This window comes from Toxorhynchites rutilus, chromosome 3, assembly GCF_029784135.1.
Source record: "Toxorhynchites rutilus septentrionalis strain SRP chromosome 3, ASM2978413v1, whole genome shotgun sequence".
Lineage (NCBI taxonomy): Eukaryota > Metazoa > Arthropoda > Insecta > Diptera > Culicidae > Toxorhynchites > Toxorhynchites rutilus.
In genome coordinates, this window is record NC_073746.1 from 64,519,611 (window position 1) to 64,538,567 (window position 18,957).

General features: G+C 36.5%; 1 protein-coding gene across 1 annotated transcript in view; it reads right to left on the reverse strand.

The window, feature by feature from the left end:
- LOC129773187 (calponin homology domain-containing protein DDB_G0272472) overlaps nt 1-18,957 on the reverse strand; it is a 97,792-nt gene that overhangs the window by 28,203 nt on the left and 50,632 nt on the right. The window lies entirely within an intron of this gene.

Below are 18,957 nucleotides of genomic sequence, written 5' to 3' on the forward strand. Positions count from 1 at the left end.
TCTCAACTAAGTACTAATGAAAATGACGCAAGTAATATTACGTTGAGACGGCGGAGTTCCTCTAGGAACGTTAGTGCCATATAAGAAGAAGAAGAAGAGTTTGTGATACATCGCATCACCCGAAAGCTTAAGAAAGTAGCAATCAATTTCAACCCATGATGTTCGGCATAACGTAATTTTCGTAATCGTTGAAAAGAAATTTGAATAATTTCCACAAAACACTTCCGTTGCTACTGATACGGTTTCACTCATTCAATTCATTGGTCGTCTCAAAACGCTAAATATTCGCAACAGATTCTTGCTTTAGATTCGCACTCATTTTTTTCTACATCACTACATCACAAAAGACACTTTGTATGATTTCTTCCACGAAACCTCAAATTTAAATACATTTTACTCACCTACTTTACCACCTTTTCACAATGCTAGTTAGTAGGAAACGGCGAAAAAGAAAAAGTTCACCATAAACAGCCACCCACTACCGTCCGAAATGAGCCCGTGCCGCGAACTGAGCGCGGAACAGTCGCGCCCCTACTCCGCGAGGGGTGATAATCGTGGCCAATTAAATCAGGCGGCTCGTAGGAAAATAAAAAAAATAAATCGGCAACATTCAGTGACACCCCGCTTTTTTCGGGAAACCCTAATGGTGCAGCCAGCAGCGGATATCGGAAATAATCACAACAATGAAAGCCATGAAATACAAAATTGACTCTGATTTTGATTTAAACCAACACAACAACCGACAAATGACGACTGTTGGTTTTTTCAAGGCAAGGCGCGAACCATCAGCTGCAACAATGACCCATATAGTATTATAAAGGAGGAGGATTGAGCAACCGGATCCTGAAGGTCCGTATCCTTGTTCGTTTCGTTTTCTTTTGTCATTGAAAAGTCACATTTTTTATGTAGAGGAAAAAATGAATATTGTTAGAATCTAAGGTAACAAATTGAATGTACTTTTATTTTTATATACAATATATGCAGTAAAAATGAAAAGTTTGTGCCTTCTTAGCGTGTTTTAAATATAAAAAAAGGACAGGTGTGTAATCACACATTTAGTCGTTTCCATACATTCCCATCATCATCACCAGACCTAGTTTTTTTTTTCATTTGTTCCAGATAGCACGAAACAAAATCAGGAATAATCATGATCACTTCGCTCAAGCCAACCTAAATGCATCATTCTATGCATACGACCCTGACTGGAACGGTCCGCTGTCCTGTTGATACCTGCAATCATATTCATGCAATCGTGCTGCTGCTGCTACTGCTTCCAACCTGAGTGACAGTTTTTCATTTCTGCGCGTCACTTCCTCATTTATTTCGCTCGATTTGATAGTGGCGGTGGTGCTGCTGCTGATTTTCTTGTTTCATCCAGTTTAGCACCCACAGCCTATCACTGTTGCTATCCTGATATTGCGCTTCGCCACACGTTTAAGGGGGTATTCTGGTGTAGAGACACGAACTCCGGACGTTTTTTCGAGCTCCGTACAAATAAAACAAAGAATATTTTTACCATCCATTATATCATTATTTGTTCATCAATATTTCAACAATAAAATAAAAATTGAGCGGAGCTAATTTCATAACTAGAATACTTAAGAGCTGATGAAGTGAGAGGGTACAAAAAAAAGTTGTGCCATGGCGTACATGATTCCAGCCCTTCTGTTCATCTGAAACAGAAAAATCGAACAGATTCTGAATCATTAAAGCATGAAGCTCGGATAAGTCAGAAACACCTTTTTTTGCAAAATGGCGGCCATTTGAAGAACAAAATGCGGTTTAAAACGTCTTTTCACGTTTCCCGATTATAGTAAATATAGTTAAATTTAAAAAATATAATTTTTTAGAAGTTCATGCGATAGAGAAACGCCTGCAGATTGTATCCATATTAGGGATGGGCAAAACAGTTCACTTTGATGAACGGTTCACTCACTAACCGTTCATCTAAGTGAATCAGTTCTTTTGAACCGTTCTTTCGCTCTTTCGTTCGGCGGTATTAAGAACAATATAGAATGTTAGCTGGAACCCAACATCAATAGACATCGTCGGATTGGATAGTGTACGTATGGGATTTATATTTTTGAAATTTAGTAGCGAAAGATAAGCTGCTTCTTCTTTAAAAGTCGCAAACTGTATATGAAAATATGTTTATCGGTCGAAAAAAGTTTATATAATAATTTGATGCGTACAAAATATGTGCAATTATTCATATTCTCTTTTTGGACAACACACCGGTTCCATGTAAAATCATATTTCATAATGTTCATTCAGGGGAAAAATCTGCAGCGATTTTCACTAACAATCAATCATACAAACAATCGCGATAACACGTACACGCAATAGGCCAAACATTGAATTGAAAGCAACGAAAAAACTTTTTTCTCGACATGCCCTCGCTATAAGATTTTATGTTTACCTAATCCATGAATCGCCCCAGCTTCCCCCAGATTTTTTGCTGATAATCAGGAAAAATATGAATGTTACGCGTAATTGGAAGAATACATGAAATTGAAAATATATAGTTTTGCTTTTAAAACTACGAAAATCTAGTTCAATTTTTAACCCAAAATTGAGTATACATTAACAAAATAAACCCTGCGTTACATGCATTTTGCTTATAAATAACAATATCGTTTTATTTTCCTCACAAGCATTCTCGTTACATTTATCCATTCCGTCCAGCGCAAATCAGTTCAGCTGCACTAGTTCGTTCCCAAACAGTTCGCTCTCAATCAGTTCTTTCCCATACAGTTCATTCGCAAACAGTTCGTTCTGAACCAGTTCGTTCACAAACAGTTCACTCTCCATCAGTTCACTATCAAACAGTTCACTCGCAAACCGTTCTTTCGGAATCAGTTCGTTCACAAACCGTTCGCTCGCAATCAGTTCGTGGGGAGAACTACCGTTCTTTGAAAAAAGAACGACCGTTCGTTCACTCTTTTCGGCGAACTAGTTCTTTCGTACCGTTCGTGAACGGTTTTCCCATCTCTAATCCATATAAATTTGACATGAATCAGCTCAGTAGAACTTGAGATATCGCGTACGCCGGTTTGAAAAAGACTTGTTTCGAGAAAAACGAGTTTGAAGTTCATTGTTATGACCGTATCAGGTTACAACATACCGCATAACTAAAATGGCTCTAACTCGGTAAATAATAGAATTTTCGATAAGTCCTTTCTAGGGTATATTCTTAGATGCCTTAACTACAGAAATATGAAAGAAAAAAGATAATATTTTTCAAATTTCTAGACTAGAATACTCCCTTAAAGCGCGAAGTATTTTTTGTTTCTTTCCAGCACTCTCCCGTGTAGCTTTGATAGTTCGCGCGAATATTTTTTATGCTTATTTTTTCCTGCGGTTCCCCTCGCTGTGAGCAGGAAAACAGCGATAGGGATACATGCCCGATAAAAACTAGTCGAGCGGAATTGCCAAGGTCGTTTTCATGATAGTCATCCAATTGGTCGGCCAAGAAGCCCGCCACCACTCGCAATACCGCATCCTTACCGTTGGAGTTGATAATTGCCACTTACTAGCTTGGGTTATAGTGGGCAAAGGATTTATACGCGTTGTGGTTTTTAGTAGATTACAATTCAGCAAACACGAAAAAAAACGCCTCCCTGGTTTCGAGATATGTTGTGTGAAAAATACTCAGCATTCCAGAAAAAATATATGGGTTTTTTTTGACCACCCTAAAATGGAAATGGTCACCCTGACAAAAAAAAAATAAAAATACGGGTCTCATAATTTGCGATAAAGAACAAAACTACCACTTTTGACAAAAATCTGAGAACCACTATATCGGTTTGCCATGGAATGGCTGAATAACAAAGCAGTAAATCTGCGAATAAATATGAACCACTAAAATTGACAATTTCTGCTTCGTTTGGTTTTGTCAATTGAATGAAATTATACTGTCCGTGAAGAGTTCATCCCTAGCGTACCAGTTATTGGGACATCATGGGAGCGGCGCAGTGAGGGTAGACAGCGCCCCCGGCAAACTATGAAAATGACGCCCCAAAAAGTACCACTTTTTTCGATTTTTCGACTAGTTATGAGATTATGATATTTTGGTTTATATCATGAAGGAGGACAATTGTTTCGAGATCAGTTCTCTCGGTTCTATAAAGCGTACGCATGATGAATAACAGAATATATCTTAATATATAATATTATACATCGTCGGGTCGATTGATTGTAGAGGAATTCTCTTGGTTACCTCTTCAGGTTTCCCAAAGTTAACCATCCATCACCGCGATTGGGGTTAAATAAAGACTACGCGCATTGAATAATAGGATATATCGCTGGTCTGATTGGTTTGAGCGGAGTTTTCTCGGTTACCTTCTCAGGTTTCCCACAGTTTAAATTTTGCAGTTGCAATTGGATTTCGATAACAAATACGTGTGAAAATGAAAAATCTAATTATTGTTACAGGTTTTCCTTCTCAGGATACCTAAAAATCTCTGCTGTGTGTTGAGATATGAGACTTTCAGAATTTATTTTTGTTGAATGGTCCATAGTTCACGTTTACATAATCACATCACTTACCTCAGTGAATCCTGATTCATACCTCTCCCACTAACAACTATCCCTCCCATAATAAACGCTAGGGAACCACGCTATAGAGGCGACCCTTCTGGCCTTCGGGCGGCGAATATCATACTATCATTCCTTCCCTTCCCCTGGTGACTGTAAGGACGTGACTGGCGTCGTTATTGACCATTTAAAGCTCGAATCACCGAGAATTGCACAACGAGAATGATTTGCTAGTCCCAAGCGTCATTCTGTGTGTTCTTTGTGCAATTTGGTTGGTTCAGGTCAATCACGGAGAGCAACTACGAATTCTACAGTCTACCCAAGCTCAAGGTCAAGCTCAGTTTTGAGATTTTGATATTTTGTGAAAACTACTCACTTATACCAATGTTCACTATGAGCAGTTTATTCGTATTTAGAATTCTGGAAATATCATTACCAGCTTCGTTTATTCTCTAGTCAAATATTTGCCTTGCGTGCTTTAGCTGAAAGCAAAATGATCCACAATTGCGATTCTTTCCAAATTAATTTTCAAACAGGCTGCCAAATAGTAATCTGTCAAAGGAGAGCGATGTTTTGTTCCGATTGTATTCATAGTGGAAAAAATTGTTTTCGAGTATAAGTATATCCGAAAGAAGTTATCAAAAATGCAACACATTTCCTCGCAAACTAAATTTCAACAAGTACAGTAAATATATTTTTGAAATTGAAATACTTTCAAAATTAAGAGATTTTAAAAATATAACGCTATTAAAATTGAAGATTCCATTTTCAATTAATTCTTTTTTTTCTCTTTGATATTTCTTCTATGTTGATTTCATCATTGAATGGAAATGACATGAATTATATTATGTCGTCTATTTTTTAAATATCTTCAAATCTTCTGTCGAACTGATTTCGTAACGAAGAAATTTGATCTGCATAACGATCGTATTCATGTGTGTTAATCTGCTGATTTATTCGCAATATTTTTGAATTGCTTCATATTCAGTCATCTAAATTAGGCTTCTAAGAGTGTTTCATTTAATTCATTTTGCTTCGCTTAGATGACACAACGAAAAATGATATCATGCATTATTTATTGAGGGTATTAATCCTTGGCAGTTGCCATTAATTCTTCAAAAAAACTTGGAACCTCGGGTTGTAATAATAATAAAAATATTTGATTCTCAATTCTATTGCCCTGAATTTTCGTTTCTGCAAACTTATATCTATAATTTTAACTAACTATGTTGACTATTTTGAGTGACAAATTCCTCACATCATCGGATTTCAATATTTTTGCGCGCAGTATTTGCTGATGAATACAATGGTAATTGATAAAATTTGGAATATTATCATCAATTTTGCAATGATTCATAAATCCATTATGATGTCCAACCGTGCAAGGAGTTCCATCAGTCGTAATCGATACCAATATGTTTTATTGGAAATCATGTTTTAGCGATGAAGGACTTGAACGAGTCGTATATATATTTCGACATGTCGTTTGTCCCTTCATCGATAAAATATTGTTAAAAATACTTCTTTATTAGACATATCCTGCAAACACATCCTCATTGATACACATTGCCGTGTGGTATCAGTTCATTCGTCGAGTTGTACTTTTAGCTTCTGTTCTACTTATAATTGTATTTCGTGACAGCAACTTTTTTTGTAATCAAAGCAATTATTTCAGATAATTCTCCTGATGCAACGAATTTCCTTTTACCGTATTCAAAAGGCTTCTTATGCTTTAATAAAACTTATAACTTCAAATGATGTGATTTGTTTTCGACTTCGAATTCGAAATTCAGCAAAACATTCATTTGAAGCCAACAATACTTTCTTTTTATTTTAATATTTTTTGGGAACGACTCCTTTTGTACATGACGGATTTTAGTAACGTGTAAATATCAGACAGGTTTGGCCATTCCGGGCTATAGCTTCTCCTCTCTGTTCCAACTCTTTGCACAGTATGCGTTATTATAATGTAGCATAAGGGAGGAACCCGGTCTGCGAGATCGAAAAAATCGTTTTTTTTTACATTTTTGGGAAGCTTATGCCCTCAGAAATGTTGTCCTAAGAGGATTTTTCGATATTTGATTTCGTTGAGAAATTACAGCCAAAAGTATGAGGTCACCTCAAGGGACATGGTATTGCTGTGTATATTTGTTTCAACTAGAAACCATGTTTTTGCAGCTGGTGGTATCGATATTTCAAGATTTACTCGACCGATTTGGCTGTTTTTTTTTCAGCACTAGCTGACCCGGCAAACCTCGTCCCGCCTAAAATTTATTTTTCACATTCACGTTTTCTTACTAAGTGCTTGTTCATGGGACCAATCGCAGAACTGACCTGATTGACTAATTTTTTAATCTACTCTTTAAAATTACCTTTTACTTAGTACTTCTACCAAAATTTGTCATTATAATATCAGATTATTCTCAGACACAATTCTCGTTCAAGATTTTTCAACCACTTGCAAATAACATGTTTCTCCGTTACATGAAAAAAAAAGTTTGATACAGAAAATATGATAGAATAAATGAAACACATGGCATTAGCTTCCACATTAGTTTTTGGACTCGCAGCTTTGGAGATGGGATTTTTATGGTTTGGGGAGAATTTTTTCCAGAAGACCTGGTTTAGGTAGCTTACCATCAACACGAATGAACAGTCAGAAGTGCAAACGAAGTACTTCAGAATCATTCACTTTTGTTTTTACATCAAAACAATATGATAATTGGGTAATTTGGCATCAATTCAAAAAATCCGGAAAGTTATGGCATGGTTTGATTAATAGGGGCTTCAGATGCTGAACTGGTCAGCTTGTTTACCAAGAACTTATAACGAGTGATCGTACGAATAGTAGATTCGGCTTAAAAGCAATATAAGTGATTTGAAGTTTATATATAATATATATATGAAATATATGGTAATCTCGCGAAATCGTTTAAATGAAAACGTCTCCATCGTTATTGATAATGAGACTATTGATCGAGTTCGGGACATTAAATATCTTGGCGTGATTATTGATGACAAACTCAAGTTCAACACTCACATTGACAATGTCATCAAGAAAATTGCCAAGAAGTATGGAATCTTATGTCGATTGAAAAACGATTTAACTATTTGCAGCAAAATACAGCTATACAAATCAATCATCTCTCCTCATTTAGACTTTTGCTCTTCCATTTTATTTTTAGCCAATGACACACAAATATCGAGATTACAGCGCTTGCAAAACAAAATAATGCGGTTGATACTAAAATGTAACAGATTCACTTCCTCATCTTTAATGTTGGACGCTCTGCAATGGTTATCCGTGAAGCAAAGAATTGTTTATTTAACTATGGTGTTCATTTTTAAAGTAATTAACGGTTTGCTGCCTCGATATTCGTGTGATCGAGTTGAAAGAGGAAGTGACTTTCATAGTTATAACACTAGAAACGCGAATGAAATAAGAACATCTAATTTCTTGTCATGTGCTTCACAAAATTCGTTGTACTTCAAAGGAATAAATGTGTTCAACTCGATGCCAAGACATATTAAATGCGCAACAACACTTACAGAATTTAAGAGGCACTGTATTTCACATGTAAAAGCTGTGTTCTCTTAACAGCTGAACGAGTTTTTGTTTATTTTCATGACGAAGATCTTTACTGACGAAGTTTTATACGAACGGATAATTTAATGTGGACAATTTTTTGCAGTTTGTTTTCAATACTTTCAATGAATCTGACGAAGTTTTTTTTTTTTAACGGATTATATTATGTAGATTATTCAATTTTTTTTTTAAATCATCTTTTTTTTAAATTTGTATTGATCTCTATTATGTCTGTCATGATCTTGGTGATGATGGACTATTTTTATTTTTATTTTGTGGTTCTTATAGTTGTATTAGTTTAAAAAAAAATAAAAGTAGTCTAAAAAAGTTTGAGCGTCGCGCACGAGACACAGATATAAAGGATATTAAATTGAAAGTTTTTTTTAAGTGCCGGTCTAGGAATTTTTCGTAAAGGAAATTTTCTCGATTTCTCTGAATGAGGGTATTCACAGTCAATCTAAAACAAGGCTGGCGGTTGGACTTGTGCTCTGGTGGACCACTTGGCTGCAAGGGCCTCGTCGGGACCGTATCGGCACTGTGGCGGACATGACTGAGTATTGGATTTTTTGGACATTGCAATTTTTTGAACTTATATCTGTAAATAAAATCAGTTCGTTTTTCATGTTTGCTAAACTGATTTCAATGTTGAAAAAAAATAAATTATCTTTTAGATAACTCGTCTTGCTCAAACCTCTGTAGGGGAAGGAGGCGGGACCATCATCATCATCATCAAGTTACGCACTACTTTGGAAAGCTGCAAATTTATAGTTTCAGAATATCGTAATAAAAAAAATATCAACAATATCGCTATATGTAATTTTTATTTATTTTCGTTTCCAAAAATTTCTCAACAAATTAAAAAATATAACCATGTCCAACTAACCTAATTAACCTGCTTTCATTTGATTAATCGAACGTTCTAGTAGTACATTTCACTTCAGATATATTTTTAGTTGTATAAAAAACTACCATTTTTTTTTTTATTATAGATATTTCTTGAAACTATGATCGCACGGCTATCAATTTACAATTTCGGAAAAAAATCTTTAAATGTCAAATCAGTTATTATGTTGACGGAAAAAATATTTCAATTTTCGAAACAAATGAAAATTGATTGTTTAGGTTAGTCATATTTGATATTTACTTGGTTAGTAAATTCTTTTCCATTCCAAATTAACGAAGTACATACAATTTTCACTCGACCCTCTCCGTTTTTCAAACCTTGTACATAAAATATTAGTTACAATCTTCACCATTATATAAAGAAATTGATTTGCGATTGATTTTAATAAGGGGTATCCAATATCATTTTTTAGTCGCAACTAGAAATCGAACTGTCTCGTTGGAATAAAGTGTTCAACAATGTTTCAAATACGCCATTCAGAAGCCACCTCGAGAATTGTATGCAATATTGAACACAATTATATTTCAAAGCAGCACCCTTCGGTATTCTTAAAATATTTTTTATTAGAACGATATTTTAGTTGACCATAAATGAAAATGGAAGGCCAAATGTGTTGCTAAGCGCAAAACTCGAAGAAGGAAGGATCCGATCTGAGTCGTCTTTATTTTGTTGTATTTGTCTTGGCCCATGGATCAATATAGCGGATGGAAAAATCGAAAAACATTCGGAAAACTCTGAAGGAAGATCGAAAAAATCGGTTGGTTGAATACCCTTATGTTCGAAAATTACATCATGATAAGCGTTGTTAGTCTATTCGATGTTTGCGCTAACGAAATTGATCTTTGTTTGAAGGTGGAAATGGATTTTCAGGCGGAATGACGCATTCCAATCTATATAAATGGAAAAGAAAGGCCAAATGTGTTACTAATCGCAAAATCCGAAGAAGGAAAGGCCCTTTTCGAGCCGTCTTCATTTTGTTGTATTTGTTGTATTCTGCCCATAGAACAATGTTAATATGAGAAAAAGTTTAGAAATTTGTTCTAAAGAATGATATTAAAACAATAATTTTGGGCGGGACGAGGTTCACCGGGTCAGCTAGTCAAAAATAAATATATGAGTTTTTACATTTTGATACTTTGCTAAACCGTAACCATTTAAGAAAAGTAATAGAATCTCCACGTGAAAAACTACTTTCTTGTTCCATTCAGTTGTGAGTTACAGGGTGTTCACAGTGGAAGTCAACAAAGGAAAATTACATTTTACACTTTTACACATTTTACACTTTTTCTTTCAAAAAAGGCGAAAATGCAAACCAGATCGCTGAAATTGTGAGAAACTCTTCTCCATACTTCTATTTGACCTGCCTTAGGAAAGACAATCCATTCTCGCTCAACGCTCGCCGGCAACGACGTTGTTCCGACGACCACCAATCGAGAAGTGGTGTGGTTTCAAATTGCGGATGATTTATCTATAACAAGCTAGCTGACTTCAAGAGAGTTTGTATGTTTTCATTCATATCTGTAGAATTGATCTGAATGATGATTTTTATAGTGAAACATACATATGCTTACCTCTTATTTTTCCGAATTTTCCCTCTTTTAAATATCTTTATTATATATGAAGATATGCATTATCAATTTTTTCGAATCTTTCTAATCATCTCAATCATTTTCCAAAGTACTCTATCATTCTAATTTGGGTGAAGACAAACTCACAAAATATATGGACGACGTAGATCTGATCAGCCATTCTCCCGTGATGATGAGTTCTACGTACGTTGGAAAAACTCTCTTTTATATATAAAGAAGATGTGCATAGTCAATTTTTTCGATTTTATCTAATCATCTGAAATATTTTCCAAAGTACTCAATCATTCTAATTTGGGTGAAGACAAACTCATAAAATATATGAACGACGTAGATCTGATCAGCCGTTCACGTGAGAAAAACTCTCTTTTATATATAAAGATATGTTGAAAACGGGCAGAAACGGATGTATGAGTTGCCCGTTCTTGACGGTACGAGAAGGTAAGCACGCAAATCGGCAGAGAAAATGTATGGGAAAATAAGAATATTCCCAGTTGTCATAAATTTAAACCGTTTAGGGATTAGGAAATTGTAATGTAGAATTTCCGATTCAATTGGTGTGCAAATCATCAGAATTCGTTTGCTAGGAAATTAGTTATTAATGTTAACTTTATTACATAAATACGTGACCTGTTTTCTGACCATACCTGGCACTATGCGACCACCACCCTTTTCTCGCATTGCAAAGCTCTTGAGTGATAAGAAAAGAGGATCAAGAGAAAAAATTGTTTACTGCTAGCTTTTTTCGCCAGTTAGGACCAAGACTTCTATGAGAGAGGCATTATGAAGCTAGAATGGCAATAAATTTTATAACAAAACGGTACATTTTTAACCCAAATCGGACAATCCGACGCAATAATGTTTTGAATTTCACGTAAAAATTCATTTCTTTTTTTTCCAACCTTTGATTTCGTTAGGGCGGCTCGAATTTTATTTTCCATTTTTCACACAAAAAAAAAACTTTTTAAGAAAATTCATGACATTTGAACTACTGTACCGATTTAGGTTATCGACATATAATTACATAAATTAACATAAATTAGCATAAATTAAAGCCAATTAGCTAGCCTTCTCTGAAAAAAATATTAGGTCTGTTTAATCAGAAAAATCAGAGACGTGTTTTTTTAATGTTTGAGTTATGATTTTCAAGTTATAATATTTTTTTAAATAAGACTAGCTTATTGGCTTCAATTTTATAGGTCGATCGTCTAATTCGGTCAACATTCGGTCAATATTTATGAATTTTTGGAAAAAGTCATTTTAGTAAAAAACAGGAAAAACTAATTTTTCGAACCACCCTAAATGAAAATGGTCGCTTTAACAAAAAAGACGGGTGGGTAATGTCGGGGACAAAACCGGAGTGACGTAGGACTATACAAAGGGGACAGCTTTTGTTAAATATATATTTTAAATATATTGTTTTATTTTCTTCTCCTACGTGAATACCTACCTATGTACCTTAAAAATGGATTAGTTTACTGTTTACTCTTCATGAATATGTTGATGGTTCTGAAAAGAACCTTTGGTGTTGTGTTTTTGTTATCACTCGATATTCCCATCTTGTTCGGTTAAACCTTCCTGTTTGGCTATTGCGTTTGCCACTCGCCACAGCTTTCACAGTTGGAAAATTTCTTCCCATCCAGCTTTGACATGTTGTTCAGTAAATTACATTTGATGCGACGTGCTGGAGAAACACTTTGCCACTCACTGAAACTAATTGTTGCCTTGATGAGCGCCGAACCGAAGCTGCTCTGTTCTTGATGCGGGTTTTCTGATTGTCGTGAGCAGCTTTGCAAGCCAACTCGAGCACTCCGACGGCCGAAACTCTATAATCGCTGTTAGGTATACTGGTGCTCCGGCACCAATCCGTTCGGCCTAGTTACCCTTGCGGAGCAATCTGTGAATGTGACCAACAGGGAACTGGAGACCTGCACGGTTCGAGTAGACTTTGCCTTTCCCTTAACTTGTCCTCCTTTGTTACGTCTACGATGCCGATGCCGTACAACCACACGGGTTTACGGTTTGAAAGAAAATAAGATATTTTTTTGGGGTCCGCGTGTTTTATACTCTAGCGGTACACACTCACAGGATAGAGACAAATCGGCAGACTCAGCCAGAGGGGCGAGTCCAACGAGACGAACGAATGAGCGTTAAAAGGGAGCGATGGCAAAAAAATACATTCATTACGATTTGTTCGCTCGTTGGATTCACATGCAGGCTAAAAAGGGTCCTTTTCAGGATCACATAATTATCTTCAATCCAAAGAGTTTATTGTTTTGTTATCACTCGATATCCCCATCTTGTTCGGCTAAACCTTTCTGTTTAGCGATTGCATTTGCCACTCGCCGCAGCTTTCACAGTTGGAAAATTTCTTCCCATCCAGCTTGTGACATATTTTACAGTAAATTACATTCAATGCGACGTGCCGAAGCGCCACTCAGTGTCGCATTGGAGGCGATTTCAACCTGTAATTGAATATTTACGATGACAGTGGTACAGTGTCGACTTTCAATTTGGGGTCATAATTTGGATCTCTATGTTTACAAAAATGTCCAACTAAATAAGTCGCATTGCATGTCCGTCCAATTAGCTAAATGTCGAACTAATTGTAAATTACTGTAATTTCAATCTGGAAATTGGTGAAAATTGAATAATCAGGAAAGTCCCCAACTATCAATAAGCTCAGAACAACTGCCAAATTCACATACTCATCAGATCCTGGCAAACAAATTATGAAAAAATCAATTTGTGTTTTATTATTATTTTGAATAATGTTTTAGAAAGCATTGAACTGTATCTCCTAAACTCTTTTTTGGAAGGTTTAATGGCCCTGAAAAGCGCCTTGTTTTATGGAATGGTTCCAATTTAGAAAACTTAGTACTCGTGGTTTTAAAAAAAACCATTTCGAACGCCCTCGATGCCGCCTTGTTCTGGATTTGCCACCAAAGCAGTTTGTATAAAGAACAAACTTTTTTCTTCTGCTACCTGATGCCGTTTTGCGATTGCGTTTGCCACTCGCCACTCGCTGCAACTGCCTGTTGTTGTCTTGATGTGTTCTGTTCTGAATGCGGTTTTTCTTATCGTCGCGAGCAGCTCTACCAGCCAACTCGATCAGTTCGGCGGCCGAAACTATATAACGCCGGCTAGGTGGACTGGTGCACTGGTACTAACGCGCTCGGCCTAGCTACCCTTGCGGGGAACTCCAGATCAACACGGTTCGAGCGGGATTTTGCCTTTCCCTTCACTTTTCCTCCTTTACCATGTCCAGACATGGCTGCTTGGGTTGGTTTGTTGATGTGTTGTGATGCGAACCGATGTGGTGTACGGTTTGAATGAAAATGATCGTTACGGCAGCGGAGTGGGGATTTTTAAGCTGACTGGCTGGCTCGAGAATTACGCATGTGTGAGACTGCGACCAATGTTTCGTTCATTTTTTTCTTTTTCTTTTCCAATCGGGGTTCATTCTATTTCGCTGCTGCTCTGGTTGCCCGTTTTGGTCGGTTCGATTTGAGGAGCACAAAATGGACCAATCAAAAATGGGTACATAGTGCATTTTGACAATGCTTGATATTTCACAATTATTCAATTATTTATCTCAAGAAAAATGAAATGTTATTCGTTATGATAGATGCGTAGATGTATTTCCTATCAATTGATGCAAAAACCTTTGCGATCTATTGAGAAATGCTCGAGTTATAAGCGTTCCAAATCTTGCATTTTTTCCTACTTGTTCAGTGCCTAGATTTCCATTTCACCCCCTATATCTTCCGGTTAGACGTAGTCCTACGTCAAAAAAATGGGGTCTAATATTTTGCGATAAGAAACAGAATTACATGTTTTTACAAAAATCGGAGAACCACTATATTGGTTTGGCATGGAATGGCTGTATAATGGTATATAATAAAAATCGTGTAGTAAAAAACAGAAAATGGATAAAAGTTTCACAATTGCGGAATATTTGTAAATCAAGACGTTTTTTTCAAAAATATCAGATTATTTTTCACAACAGAAATAAAACTCAGATTGGTTTCCATTGCGTAATGAATGTTTTAGTTTACTTTACTTCTGAATGGGATAGTAAAAAGTCAAACTAAGGCTGCCAACTAAAAAGTACGTAGGGAATATTATCTATCTAAACAAAATTTATTTCAGAGTTATGAAGCAATTGTTGACCAGATACCGCAGAATATGCCCCAAATAAATATCACGAACCGGGTTCTTTAACAGGATATCGTGTCGTGATGTTTCACTTATCGTACATGAAATCGCGTTTGTGTCCTAGACAGGGCTCTGCATAGCCATAGTCAACTGAGGATAGTCAGCTGACTATCTGACTGACTATATCCGTAGTTAGTTAGTAATGACTTTTGGCTTATTCACGCAGTTTCTCCGCCAAAACGACTGAACAGTCAGACGGGCGTTTCATTCTTCCCAGTCCAATTGTCCTCATTGCATTTTGAAGTGGCTTCCCTCAAAACGAATTCGTTCCTCTCTTTCTCTCCCCTATGTACGTGTGCATGCATAGATGCTCGAGTTCAAAGTGGTTTGACATACGCTACTAATACTAACGCGAGGACCTTTATAGCATACTTGATAAATGTCTAAGTTCGTTGGTTTGAGTTCATGATGGGTAAACAATAAACCGTCCATTGATGGGGTAACTTCTTTTTGGCATCAGAAATCATACTTTCGTTCCTCTTTATATGGACGTAAAATAAGACTACATATACGGGTATAAAATTAATGTCAGGGGGAAATGGAAGTGTGGATTGAAGTCAGTTGAATGAAGAGGCAGATTTGTATTCATTAGTCGAGTCAGTTAAAATAACCACCGACTGGACTAGTTCACCAGTCATCCTCGCTAGTCAACGCTAGTTAATTCATTTTGACGTAGGACTACGTCTTTGATTTTTATATAGAGGGGTCACTCTACGAAAAATGTAATGTTTATTAAGAGTTTTCAAATGCATATTACGCAGAATCGTTCATAAGTTTTATGTTATAATATAGACCATTAGACAGCAAATTTATCCAACATTTTTTTCGCCTGAGACATCAACAGTGCAAGTAATAAAACAAGTGAACAATTCAACAAATAAAACAGGTATGTTTTGCGAGCGGATGCGAAGGTAAATCATGTATTATGCATTCTTTCTTTCAACTTCGTCCCCATGAATGCTTTATACAACACAAAATTGTGTGCAATAATTCGTTCTATCAAATAAAATACCAAACCCTTTTCGAATGTAAAAATGTTGAAGTAATGAGATGCAAGATTTCATGCATCACTCAAATTTCATGCAAGATTCTATCAAATAAACGAGGAAAGTGTCAACCATAGAGTGATTGTTCGTTAACACGTTGAGTGCCACGGTTTTAGAGCAACTCTATGGAAGTTTTAAAACGTATTAGGGTCATCGTTTCTTATCGTAGTGGAATCTATTTTTGTTCGAAAGGGAATGCTTATAAGTGCTTATTAATAAAGGTAACTAAATATGCTTATTTAGTTACCTTTATTATCATATGTTATACTGTCAGTCACCGGTGACTGACGCTGCCTGAGCGAAAACTTGGTGTCAGTCACCGGTGACTGACGTGGCAGTCAACGTGTTAATTGGGTCAAAAAATCGCGCTAGCTGAACTCAATAAAAGCAAAAGCAATACCTCAAATTGAAGAAGACATCTATTATTGATACATAACTGCTTTGCAGCCCAGTTAACGTACGCCCTATTATAAGTAAGTCCAGTTGAAGATAGTCCAGTTATCGAATGACTTCTGTATATGACGGGGTAACAAACATCTTAAGCGAGTGTCTCCCGGGCTGCAGCAACATGGGCAATTGTACAACGAAAAATGATATCAATACTAGGAGGATGGCAGCGATTATCATGCGAGAACTTATTGAGATCGGCATTACTTCGCATCACAAAAATGTAACGAAATGAAATATTAATAACCGCAAACCGATGCCTTAGAATAAGACTAATAATAAGAATAAGACAATGGAAAGAATTTAAAATCCATTATCCATTATCTATAAATTAAAAATAAAGCAACTTCATGAGTTAATGTGTATTTTACCTCAAAATATCACGAAATCGTAAGTATTTTTAACTTGTTTTTTGTTTCTTTCCCATAAACTTCATATTCAATGTAATCAATGACGATATTTTTTTGTTTGCCAATACACATATACTTCATCTATCATTCCACCCTGTTATGTGTCACACAAACAAAAAAATCGTCATCGTCAAAATATAAAAGGTCCTTTTCAGGGCTACTATTTGGAGTTTCAAAAGACTTGAACTAACAGATTTCTGAACAATGAAAATAATTACATTTAAAAAAACAACAACAACATTAAAAAAACAACAGTCCTAGGACAAACTTCCGTCTGTGCCCCTAGGCTCAGACCCTTCTACTTTTTTTAGTCAAGTCACCTTTTGTTGTGGGTGACTGCCAAAGCAGTTCTAGTCGAAGCGAAGCTACTGATAGTAGAGTCGGTTTTTTTTCACCTTCAAAGATTCCGGGCCCTGGTCCTAGATTATACACCGTATCCCCCTGTGACTTTCCCCATTCCTGAAAATTGAGGAAAAATTAAAACAAACAAAGAACAAAAACAAAATTGATACATTTTTCACGACTTTATTGGCCCTTTCTCAAAATGAGACGAATTGCGCTTTGAATCGCTATTAAATCGATGCAAGAAGTATATTGAAAGTTGAGCGAACTGTTTTGAATAATAAAATTGATATTCAATAATATCAAAACAATTGAACAACATGTTCAAAAGTTCATTTTCACTAGCAGTCCCGAAAGTTAATTGACGCACTGTGTATATTCATGAAATTAGGAAACTAAAACCCGATTAACTAAAAAGGGTCAACTTATGTCGTTAGATATTTACTTCAAAAAATCAACCAAAACTGGTTCCCTTTCAGATTTATCACGATCCGGTCGAGCAAGATTGATTACGGGAAGCTCCGGTAACATTATAATCAACGCGACGGTTCATTATTACCGGCGCACAACGTCTAATCGTCGTAATCTTTAGCGCACCATCTTGGCGGACCGAACGACAAAAATCTCCGCCGCCGAACGGAAGGAAGTAGGTGCACCATGTAATAATATGAAAATAAATGATTCCACTGCTGTTTATCCCTCCTCTCGTATACCTTGTCCTGCTGTGCCTGGTCATATCCTCACGTGTGATACCGGAAGCTGTTATCATTATTACCGTGGGAAGACTAAATGGTATCATTTTCTCCGCGAGGATAATTTATCGCGCTCCCAAGATGGTACGGTATGTCGTTTGCCAGGAAATAGAAGCAGTAGTGCGATAGTGTATCACCCCGGGAAGACGTGCGATCGTTCGGTTGTGAAAGTGTGCGAAGGCGGGAAGATAGATTCAAGCTGGGGGATGTGAAAAATTTGCGTATCTTCCAGTATACTTTGAGTGTCACGCGATTTCTGCTGATAAAAGCTGATTAGATGATGATAATAATAATAAATGACTGGCAAAATACTAGCTATCCGCGTAGTGATTTCCGATTAACAGCTTGCTACACAATGTAGCAAAACGCAATCTATCTGAAACACAATTCATAAATCACTCGTGAAGAGGAAACCTATACTAGGCAAGTGTTGTGCCTATACCTGTACAATTGTGATAGAAATGATAGGATTTAATTAAAACTGTACAGGATGACTGTGAAACCATAAAATTTCTCCCATGCGCGGCTGTTCCACATGTTACCACTTTTAAACACATGAGGGGGTGTTCATTGCAGGCATTTGTTATTTGTTGGGATTATAGAATTTAATGTTGTCGACAAATGTGCTATACGATTGGGTGCACAAAATGGCACGTTGAAGTTCTGTTCAGTTGTTTCCTTTTTCAGCTTAAATCCGTAAAGCTGAACGGAAAGGTGAACAGAATTCTTGCGAACTCAAAACCAAAACAATTGTCTACAGTTGAAATTTCAAGAATCAGTATACAGGTCGGTAAAATCACATTGTGAACCGCGCCTGCAGTAAGGTACCGATTGTTTAACAATTACCCCAAATTAATAAATAATTAGCTTCGCCTAGCTTCAACTTCGCCGTTATTTACTTGTCCTTCTGCACTCACTCTTTATTTCGGGAAGGTTTCACAATAAAATTGCACTCGCAAAACGTGAAGTCCTTGTCGGGTACGGTAGCCGTTTTCGCCAGCAGCAGCAGATCCTCCCTCGCCAGAGGATGGATTTTGTTTTTCTTGCAACCCACTCGCTTTCGACCCATTCGAACGATGCGCACACACACATACACACACACAGATATACACAAATCGAGGATAGTTTTT